The following is a 10,601-nucleotide window of genomic DNA, read 5'->3' as shown; positions in this document are numbered from 1 at the left end:
ATGGCTCCCGTATCTACTCATCAGGTACCGGTAGATAATACCACTAAACATGTTTCAACAACTAATGAATAAAATACATCTTTATTGTTCTCAATTCTGAGAAGACAGTTTACCTTAGTGTCCAAGTTTTGTTTCCAATCATTATAATTGGGACTACTAAGTCTATTCTATAGTATAACAGCTAGGGGATTGAAAAATATTTGAAATCCTAAGAATCACAAAAATATTTGGTCAAGACCAGCACATCAAAATCCCCGTGAATTTTGTATGCCATGTTAGTGTGGACGTATACAAATTCAAACATTTGTAAGAGGAGATTTTATCCATTAATTTTATTAAAATCTTGTCAACCTATCTTTATGACAAATAAAATTAATAGTTGGTCTATCTTCGATCAAATATTTGGTCAAAACTTTAGAATTTAAAATAATATTGATTCCTCAAAATAATATCATTTAAATTCACCAACACCTTAAACACCGTGAATTTTGTATGCCACGTTAGTGTGGACATATACAAATTCAGACATTTGTGAGAGGAGGGTTTTACCCATTAATTATCTTGTCAACCTTAAATTACCTCAAACACCATGAATTTTGTATGTCACATTAGTGTGGGCGTATACAAATTCAAACATTTGTAAGAGGGGGTTTCACCTAGCTTTATGACAAATTAATAGTTGATTTTCCTTTGGTCACGCAAAAAATAGCAGTGACTCCATTGGGGAGGATACTATTGAATGCGTCTAAATGTATATCATTACTTGATAATTAGTCCATTAAATAGGATTGTGCCATTCAGTTGGAGAAAACCACACGCTCCTAAATAATTTTCTATAATCATCCATAAAGGAAGTTTGATCTAGTGATCCGCAAGCAAACTCATCCATTATGGAGGGAGGCACTCAGAGCCAACACGCAAGTTTGTTGCATCACTTACAAACCAGTAATGGAGACTGTGGAATTTATTTAAAATCCCTCTCCCACTTAGTTATTTAAGGTGAGGAATTTTTTTTTCATGCAAGTACACATCACAGTAAATAAAAGCAATAAATATGGAAATTAATTTTCCAACTATTATGGATTCTTCCATTTCTATCCTCCGTGTGCTGCCAGCCCTAGGGTTCATGTCGTTGGGTCCATCGAGCTTCCTTTTCTGCTGCACCTCTGGTCCTCCAATAGTACCACACCTTGCAAGGATACGATCCGCGACAAAAATAGAATTTTACATATATCGATCCTATATTCTACAAGGGAATGTACATGAAGTCAAGATCAAACAAAAATGTAAAATCCTAGGGCTAATACAGCTCCTGCTGTATTTAATAAATACAATCATGCACATATATAAAATACCCTTGACATGTCCAAGGGTCAAATCACACACAATCACATTAAGCCATAATAGTTGGAGGCTGCAACCACAGAGTTAGCACATCCTACTATTATCCTGCCTAAAATATGTATGACATGTGCATAATTAAACTGAAAACCAAACACACAAATACAAAACGTGGCTCTGATACCAATTGTTGGTTGCTACTCGGAATATCATACCGGTTCCCCTGTACAAAAATTTTGTACCAGTCTTGAACCTTTCCTAATAACCTATTATGTTCTTTAGAAATTAAATTTGGAATCGCAAATAGAACTTAACATTATTGATTCCAAATTCAACTTATCTGTTCTTAGTGGTTTAGACTTGGATCACAAACGATGCTTGACATTATTAATCCAAATCCACCCATGTTACAAATTCAATTAAATATTAATTTCAGAGATCGACTTCCAAGTTAAACATGGCGAGACACTAGACCTTCTTGAATATGGGAGCATCCACTACTTCCTAGACAAAGCCTTTCAACAAAATTCAATATTTAATTTCTTTATAGTAACCCTAAGTTTAACCATTAAGAACAATCAAATCACAAGATCGAAAAATTAAAGAAACACAAAATCAAAACATAAATTCGATAGCCTAAAATCACTAGCCTCTTGTGTTTGGTATTTCAAGATCTAAACAAAAGTATAAACTAGTTATGATGCGGAAACTAATAACTAGTTATACCTTTTGTAGCTTATAGACCTCACGATCTTCTGTGATATTCCTCTTCTTATCTCGGACGTCGTGTGGACGACGATCTACCGAGACGAGAATCCACCCAAGCCTTCTTCTTCTCCTTGCAAGTTTCGGCCACCAAGAATCTCCTAGAGATGAAGGTCTTCGGTCACCAACCAAGCTCCAAGGGATGCAAAGAAACAAAGTCTCCTTTCTCTACTTCTTCTCTAAGCAAAATCCGACCACCAAGAGTCTCCTAGAGAGTTGAAGCCACCGGCCAAAGAAGAAGAAAAAGAGGAGAGGATGAGGGTCGACCACACGAAGGAAGAGAGGAATAATAGATGATCGGTTATGAGGTGAGGCACCTCTACCTCCTCTTTTATATTCCTTGGTCTTGGCAAATAAGGAAAGTTTAATTAAAACTTCCTTAATTTCCTTGCCAATGAAAGTAAAATTTAATTAAAATTTCCTTTTCTTGTTTCTATTAGTCGGCCACATTAAATCCTCCAAACAAGAAAAGTTTTAAACACAAAATTAAAACTTCCTAATTTGTTTCCGAAAATTTTTAAAATAAAAAATTTTTCTTTTAAAAAATTCCCTTCATGGTTGGTTATAAAAGGAAACTTTTATAAATTAAAATCTCTCTATTAAAATATGGATGATTATAAAAAGGAAAGTTTTCTCTAAAATTAAAATATTCCTTTTAACTACAAATAAGGAAAGATATCAAACATTTCTCTTAATTCTTTGTAGAAACTAACTATAAAAGAAAAGATTTATAATTTTAAAACTCTCTTTTAAAACCATGAGGATGGTTACAAAAAGGAAAGTTTTATCAAAAATTAAAATATTTCTTTTAACTACAAATAAGGAAAGATATTAAATCTTTCTCTTAATTTTTTGTATACACTTATAAAAGGAAAGATTTAATTTTAAAACTCTCTTTTAAATCATGGCTTCCACATAAGAAAAGATTTTAAAAAATAAAATCCCTTTTATTTTATTGTGGTCGGCCACCTAAGCTTGGGTTTAAGCTAGGGTCGACCACCTACTTGACCCATCTAACCTTGGTTTGGCCGGCCCTAGCTTAGGCTCCAAGCTAGGCTTGGTCGGCCACCTTAAGGTGGGTAAGAAGGTGGATATGGGTGGGTATGAGACTTTATAAATAAGATGCTAAGACAGGGACCGTGAGAAGGAATTGGTTTTGGTCTCCCGATGAACTTGAGCTTCCCATGTTCGCCTCAAACACCCAACTTGAGTTCATCAATAATAACTCATACCACTAAAGATTTATTATTGAACTACCGCACCAATCCCATATTACTATATGAGCTCCTTTTTATTATAAGTGTGTGAATCTCCATGTGTTTAAGATATCGAATGTCCACTAATTAAATGAGTTACTGACAACTCACTTAATTAATATCTAGCTCCAAGAGTAGTACCACTCAACCTTATTGTCATGTCGGACTAAGTCCACCTGCAGGGTTTACATGACAATCCTTATGAGCTCCTCTTGGGGACATTATCAACATAGATCGCTAGGACATAGTTTCCTTCTATAATCAACAACACACACTATAAATAATATAATTTTTTTAACTTATCGAGCCTATTGATTTATCGAACTAAATCGCACCCTTTGATAAATTAAAGAAATAAATATTAAGTATATGTGCTTATTATTATATTAGGATTAAGGGCACACACTTCCATAATAGCAGAGGTTTTGTTCTTTTATTTAGTCAGTATAAAAAAAACTAACTCAAATGGTCCTGCTCAATACACTTAGAGTGTACTAGTGTAATTTTATAGTCAAGATAAACTAATACCAAATTACACTACGACTATTCCAATGGTTTGTTCTTATCCATCTTAGTCGTGAGCTACTGTTTATAATTTATAAGGAACTGATAACATGATCTTCTATGTGTGATATCACACACCATGTTATCTACAATATAAATTAATTGAACAACTATACTTAGTATATAAATGTAGACATTTGACCAATGTGATTCTTTATAAAGCTAGGCTTTTAGTATACACTCTAACAGGTCATGTGGATTTACACGGTCGTACCTCCCCTGACCTAAAGAACAAGGACATAGCCATGCTCAGAGGCATGATCGTGCCTTATCTGACCTAGAATTTCAAGACATGACTGTGTTTAGGAGACACAGTCATGCTTCCTCAGATCTAAATTCCCGAGACCCAACCGTGCCAAGTTGGCACAGTCGTGACATGGCCCGTGCCCGTGTCTCACGCGGTTGTGCCTCACCTATAAATAAGGGAGTACTTCACCCTTTGAAGGGGAGGAGAGTTTTCCCTTGGGGAGACTCAAGATCAAGATCCATGCTTCATCTACACCACACTTGATGATCTGAGGCCATTTCCAACGTCTCCATCTTCTTTGAATGCAAAATTGGATCCGAAGACCCAGCATCACACTTGGATAAGCTTTCCTTATCTCTTCTCTCTTGAATTGCTTATAAAGCTTATAATCTTAATGCTTTTGGATTCAATTGTCCTTGTCATGGAGTAGATCTAGTTGTTTTAGGATTAAGGGGGTAATTGTAATGTAAGATTGATATGAACTCTATGAATTTATCAATTTTCCTTCTAATTACATGTTTATGTCTTGTATCCATTTGATTAAATATGTATATGATATGTTTGTGCTTAATTTCTATGTTTAATTAATTAGATGTATAGATCGCTTACCCCATAGAGGAGATACCCTAGATCGTATGACCGGAGGATCTCGTGATAGGGGTAACATTTTAATCGTACTTTCAAAGGCATCACCCTGAAAGGGAGAGTAATTCTCTACACAGAAGAACCTAATTAGGTTTAATTGGTTGTTCCTTATTATATATTAATGGGTATATTGTATAATTTAGGATCGTATGACCGGGGAGCCCTATGTGCCAAAAGGTAATCCTTTAATCGGATATCCTAGATTATCTCTACTACTTAGAGACATCTGATAATCAAGGGAGCAGCATTCCGACATGACCGTCGTGGGAGAGTGTCAGAATTTAGTTAGACTTCCAACATTGCATAAGGATAAAGGATAGGAGATGAGCAATCCATAACATATTGATCATTATTATAATGAAACCAAACTTCTAAAACACTCACCTTTACCTGTTCTCCTCAAAACTCTCTCTCTCTTTTGTTTTCTCAATCTTAGTCAGTAAAACTTTAATTAATATTTCGATCATCTAGTTAGCTAGTCATGTGAATTTATTAGTACTTATCAAATCCTTATGTGATCAATATTTTATTACTGACAAATAACTGTATATTTATGATAGCATAAGAGCAACCACCTTAGTCAAACTCTTCATAAGATGAAGATGCAAACTCATAATCCTTAATTGAGATAATACTGGACCAGAGTTGAAGGAAGCCATAAAAAAGAGAAAATTAACATAATCTCGTAGAATTTTAATTTCCTCATTGCTTACAACAACGATTCTCCAAATCATAAGAGTGATAGAACAGGTGGCAGGGCTATATATGGGATAATAATTATAATAATTAGAGGACAAAATTTACTAGAGGATTTTATCACCTCGGTGAGTCCCTACTCATACATACTCCTTATCAATTTAAGTTCCTACTAAACTCCTTTTTAATAGCGTGGGCAGTCGTGAGGGGAGCCGTTAAAGGGCCAGTACCACATAGCACAAAAAATAATTAATTTTATCTTATTTAAAAATTCACATTTTATTTTTTTTTAAAAAAAATAATGTCTAATTAAATTAAATCAAATCAATAGTTTATTTTAGGATTGAATAAAAATTAATTTAATATGAGAGTTTATCAAAATATATATATATAATTTAACATTTCCTTATATAAATTTTTAATATCTTAATATATCCCCTCAACATATTACAATACTCAATAAATACTTAAATTAATTTTATTTTAATTTTTTTTTAAAATCAAATACTATAATCTAATTGGAAAGCCTAAACACTATAGGTAAAATCTAAAAAAAAAATAACTTTAACACTATAACCAAAGTCTGAACCCTATAAATAAACTTTTAAAAAAAAATATTTTATTTTTTATTTTTTATTTAATTATTTTTTAATTAATAAATTTTAAAAAAAATAAAAAACAGTTGTTATCATGCGCGGTGCGCACAGTCACGTACTGTGACGTCGCGCAGGATAACAAATTTCTATATATATATATATATATATATATATATATATATATATATATATATATTATAAATAAAATTTAAAAATATTGTTTTCATTCTTCTCTCCTCCGTCCTGCAATGCCCATGTTGTTCGAAATTATTTGGACTCCAGAAGAATTCCGTCTTTAATAATTTTACATATTCAATCCAATCGAATAATAGCAGAAGCGATTATGCAATTTGATAAATCATAATCAAATATATGAATATAAACTAATGGTGAAATTAAATTTATAAGATAAATATTTTGTAGAAAACTGACCTTGTAGTTTTCTTCCCTTTTGTGAATTCGAAGTGCGTAGAAACCAGTCTTCCAATACGATCCTTGGTGCCAATGCACTCCAAAACACAATCACTAGAAATCAAAATGTATTTTCTCGACGTAGTTTCAATACATAGTATATATATATATATATATATATATATATATATATATATATAGAGAGAGAGAGAGAGAGAGAGAGAGAGAGGGGGGGGGGGGGAATTCAAAATCCTAAGATTAATCTTATCTTTTTAGATATTAAATAATCTTATCCTAGTATATTCTCGATATATTGGGATATTATTAATATCTATTTGGATATTATCATAATAATCTAAATTTATAATTATCTCATAATTATGATAATTATAATTTAGATCTAATCATATTCCATTATATTTATCTACAAGCTTTTGACACATGAAAGCATTTTTCTAGTTTCACATTTGATTAAAAGGCGTATTCGGACCCTAAACCCATAATTAATAATTAAAAGCTCCAATAAATTAGATAAATAATTAAACTCTTTGATTAATTTATCCAACTTATTAATTCCATTATTATTCCACTAAAAATATGGAATTGAACTTTTTTCCATTATGAAATGTTTTACTCTACTAAATAGCAGTCCATTGATTTAATCATTAAATATTCCATTTACCTCTTCAATTACTTATTATTCTCATCTACCATTAATTCACTAGTTATTGGTTTAATTTATAAAATAATTATAAATTAGTTAGGCTCAATACTCAATTCCAGAATTAATAAATGAGGGAATCGTCTTTCTACTTTCCAACAGGAAGGAATGGATTCCATATCTGTAAATTCATATTCTCAGCCAATCATTTCAAATATAAATCTAAATTGTAAGTGTTGAGAATACATAATTATAAACTTTAAACAAGCAAATTAAGAATCATATTAAAATGAATAGGAGTCTATAATTACATCGGGATTAAGATTTGTCCATATATGATCATCTTATGATTTAATTAAATTTTCATATTAATAACGGAATTTATTATAAAATAAATAATTAAATCGATCCAAATCTTATATAATCTCATTACATATAAATCCTCCCATCTAGATGTCTCCACATCAACGGACTAAATAAGAGGTTCACATTCAGAATGTTCATGAGCCGTATTAGTAATATTTTAATTAAAGACCTCATACTTTAATTAATTTTATTACGGACACAGTTTAAGTTTATTATCCATAATTTTAATCTTCTTATATATAACTCTTATATATATTAAAATTATGGTTCCATCTAATAATTTTACTATGATATCAAGACAAGAATAAAATAAAAATGTTCAACAATAAATGTCACATTTATTAAAAATAAAAATATAGTATGTTTACGATGCTTTAAGGGCACTATCCCTAACACATGTGTCCTCCTTGTCCCAACGTGTCATCTCACTGATATCTCTCATCCCTTCTCACCCTCTCTTTCACTGTCGCTCATCATTTTCTCCTTTTTCTCACTCTTTTACCACTGTTGTCCGTCTTTTCTCCTTCTTCCATCTCCTTCTCTCATCTCCTATCCTATTCCTTAGTTCTGCATGTGCCAGCAATGCCAAAGTTGTCCCGCATGCCAATTGAAGTAACAAAATGATACACTTCATTCATGCCCACCATGATCCAAATCAGCTCAAAGGAAAGGATCTTGCTTTTGTCGAAAGTTTTGTTCTATCCCCTAGTGTCCCTTTTTATAGATACCAAGTGAATGTCCAACTCGTAATAACACGCGTCATATGGCTGGAAATAAGTTGTTTGTCTCTTTTATGTTGCCAATGCAATTTGATGCGTCAGCCTCTTGATGGCCAGCTTGGTTAGTGTGGATAAGTTGCTGTTTATACATGTTTGAATTATACATCCCACATGTGTCATCTACTCAGCAAAATTTAAGGGAGTTCTATAGCAATGGTAAAATGGTAAAATTCTTTAATAAATAATTAAGGAATTAAAAATTTAAATCTTAACTACGATATATTATAAGAGATTTTTCCTCTAATAAAAAATATATTTAGGAATATTGATCATTTAGATGAATTTTTATGACCGTTTCTTGATTTACTTTGATAATCGGTAAAAAAAATTTTATAAAATTGGATTGATCACCTCCAAAATTAATCGATTTGATATCTAGATTACTAAAAAAAATTCATGGGTAAGTTAACCCACAATAAGTGAATACAATGTTTTTAATTAATTTAAATTTTTTTTTCAAAAGATGTCCTTATGGTAGTAAAAGATAATAATGCTCATTCTAGACTAGCCTCATACTCCGTCTCAAGATTATAACAAAAAGGAGATAAATTATGGATGACTACTAATCCGAACAATGACTAATAAATAAAAGAGAGCAGGAACCTAACTACTAATTAGAAATTAATTCCTAGATCTTATAGTGACAATATCTCATATACTAAAAGATGACCTTATGTAACTAGAGGAGGATGAGAATTACTCATTCTAAATATTGAGTTGATAATCTAGTTCTGACATTGCACTTGCCACGACTTTTTGGTAGACTTGTTTCCTCTTGTATGCAAAGAAACTGTGTTCCCTTCACATCGTGCACACATTTTCTGGGATGTGCACGGGCCATCATTTTACAGATATATCAGCTAATACTATTGGAGTAAACAGGCCATCATTTGACATATATCAGCTATTACTGTTGGAGTAAAAAATAATAATGTTTACTCTAGGCAGTTCAGTATAAGAAAGGTATTTAATCCTAACATAACGACTTATCATATAAGGGAGGTTAGACAGTTACACAGCCAATTGAACATAGATTACGGATAGTCAAGTTACTACTCGAATGACAGATTATCCCGTGAAAGCAAGGATCGAATTCCCATGGTTAAATTTTTAGAGGAACAATCCTCTAGGAATAAAATCTCTCCACCTAAAAAGACGCCGTTGATTTACATCTCTTCCAAATATCTTAGGACAAGCGTGAAGGGATGTCTAGAATGAGCACATCACCTTTTGCCCTATAAACATTAGATTAATTAGTGGGAAAATGTCCCACATACATATCTAGCAAGTCTATAATATAGTAGCCCCGTACTATGATGCTCATATAATCTTCCAAATACTCATAGTTTGATTCCCAACTATGACACCCTATAGGATATTTTCCTTCAGTGGGATGATGAACTTGGGATACTATTGGACCGTCAACTACAAGCACTTCCAGATTTATCCTAATGGCCAGTAAAAAATTTTTATGAGGCAAATCGATCATGCCTTAGATTAATCTACCCGAAGAACTGAATACCTAATGCTAAAAAAAAGTATGCAACATAGTATATTTCCAAGGCTACGGTGTAGTGAATAAGCCCCCCAAATGATTAACCAAATATCTAAAGGTTGAATCATAACTGCAGCGCACTATAAAAAATTTCCTTTAATGGAGCAACTCTAAGAATATGGACCATTTAAATGGACCTTCACGAGCACTTCTAAATTTATCTTAATGAATGATAGAAAATTTTTTATAAAATCAAATCGATCACCCCATAAAATAATTAGCTCCAAAAAGTGAATATTTGAATATAAAAAAATGCAACATAATATATTTTATCCATCCCAAGGACGGGTTCTCAGAAAATCAAAATCTAAAGTACAACAATTTTATACCAAAATTCTTATCACCTTTGTAGGAATCATGCAGCGGTTACAACCGACATCCGATCTTACATTTTATCCAAAATAAATTTAAAAATCACGATAGCTCTTGACATGGCATCTCGACTTTATGTAAAATTTAAACTCTAATTGCTTAGAAAATATATCCTATCTTTTACCATCACACTTAGCCTTAGGGGATGGAGTACAAATCAACTACGCCTGTGGCGGCTGGAGTAACATTCTTAGTGACTCAGATATGAATGGATTGCCCTAAACAAGATTTAGAGAAACATGTAGATTAAAAGACGCATACAAGCTTAGTCCAAACCATCTGCCTCCATTACTATTAGGTTTCGATTTTCAGGTTATTTTTTACTTGGCCTGGTTAATAAGACTTAT

The sequence above is a fragment of the Zingiber officinale genome, chromosome 10B (genome assembly GCF_018446385.1).
Source record: "Zingiber officinale cultivar Zhangliang chromosome 10B, Zo_v1.1, whole genome shotgun sequence".
Taxonomy (NCBI): Eukaryota; Viridiplantae; Streptophyta; class Magnoliopsida; order Zingiberales; family Zingiberaceae; genus Zingiber; species Zingiber officinale.
The sequence above is the reverse complement of the archived record's forward strand: the minus strand, read 5'-3'. Positions refer to the sequence as shown.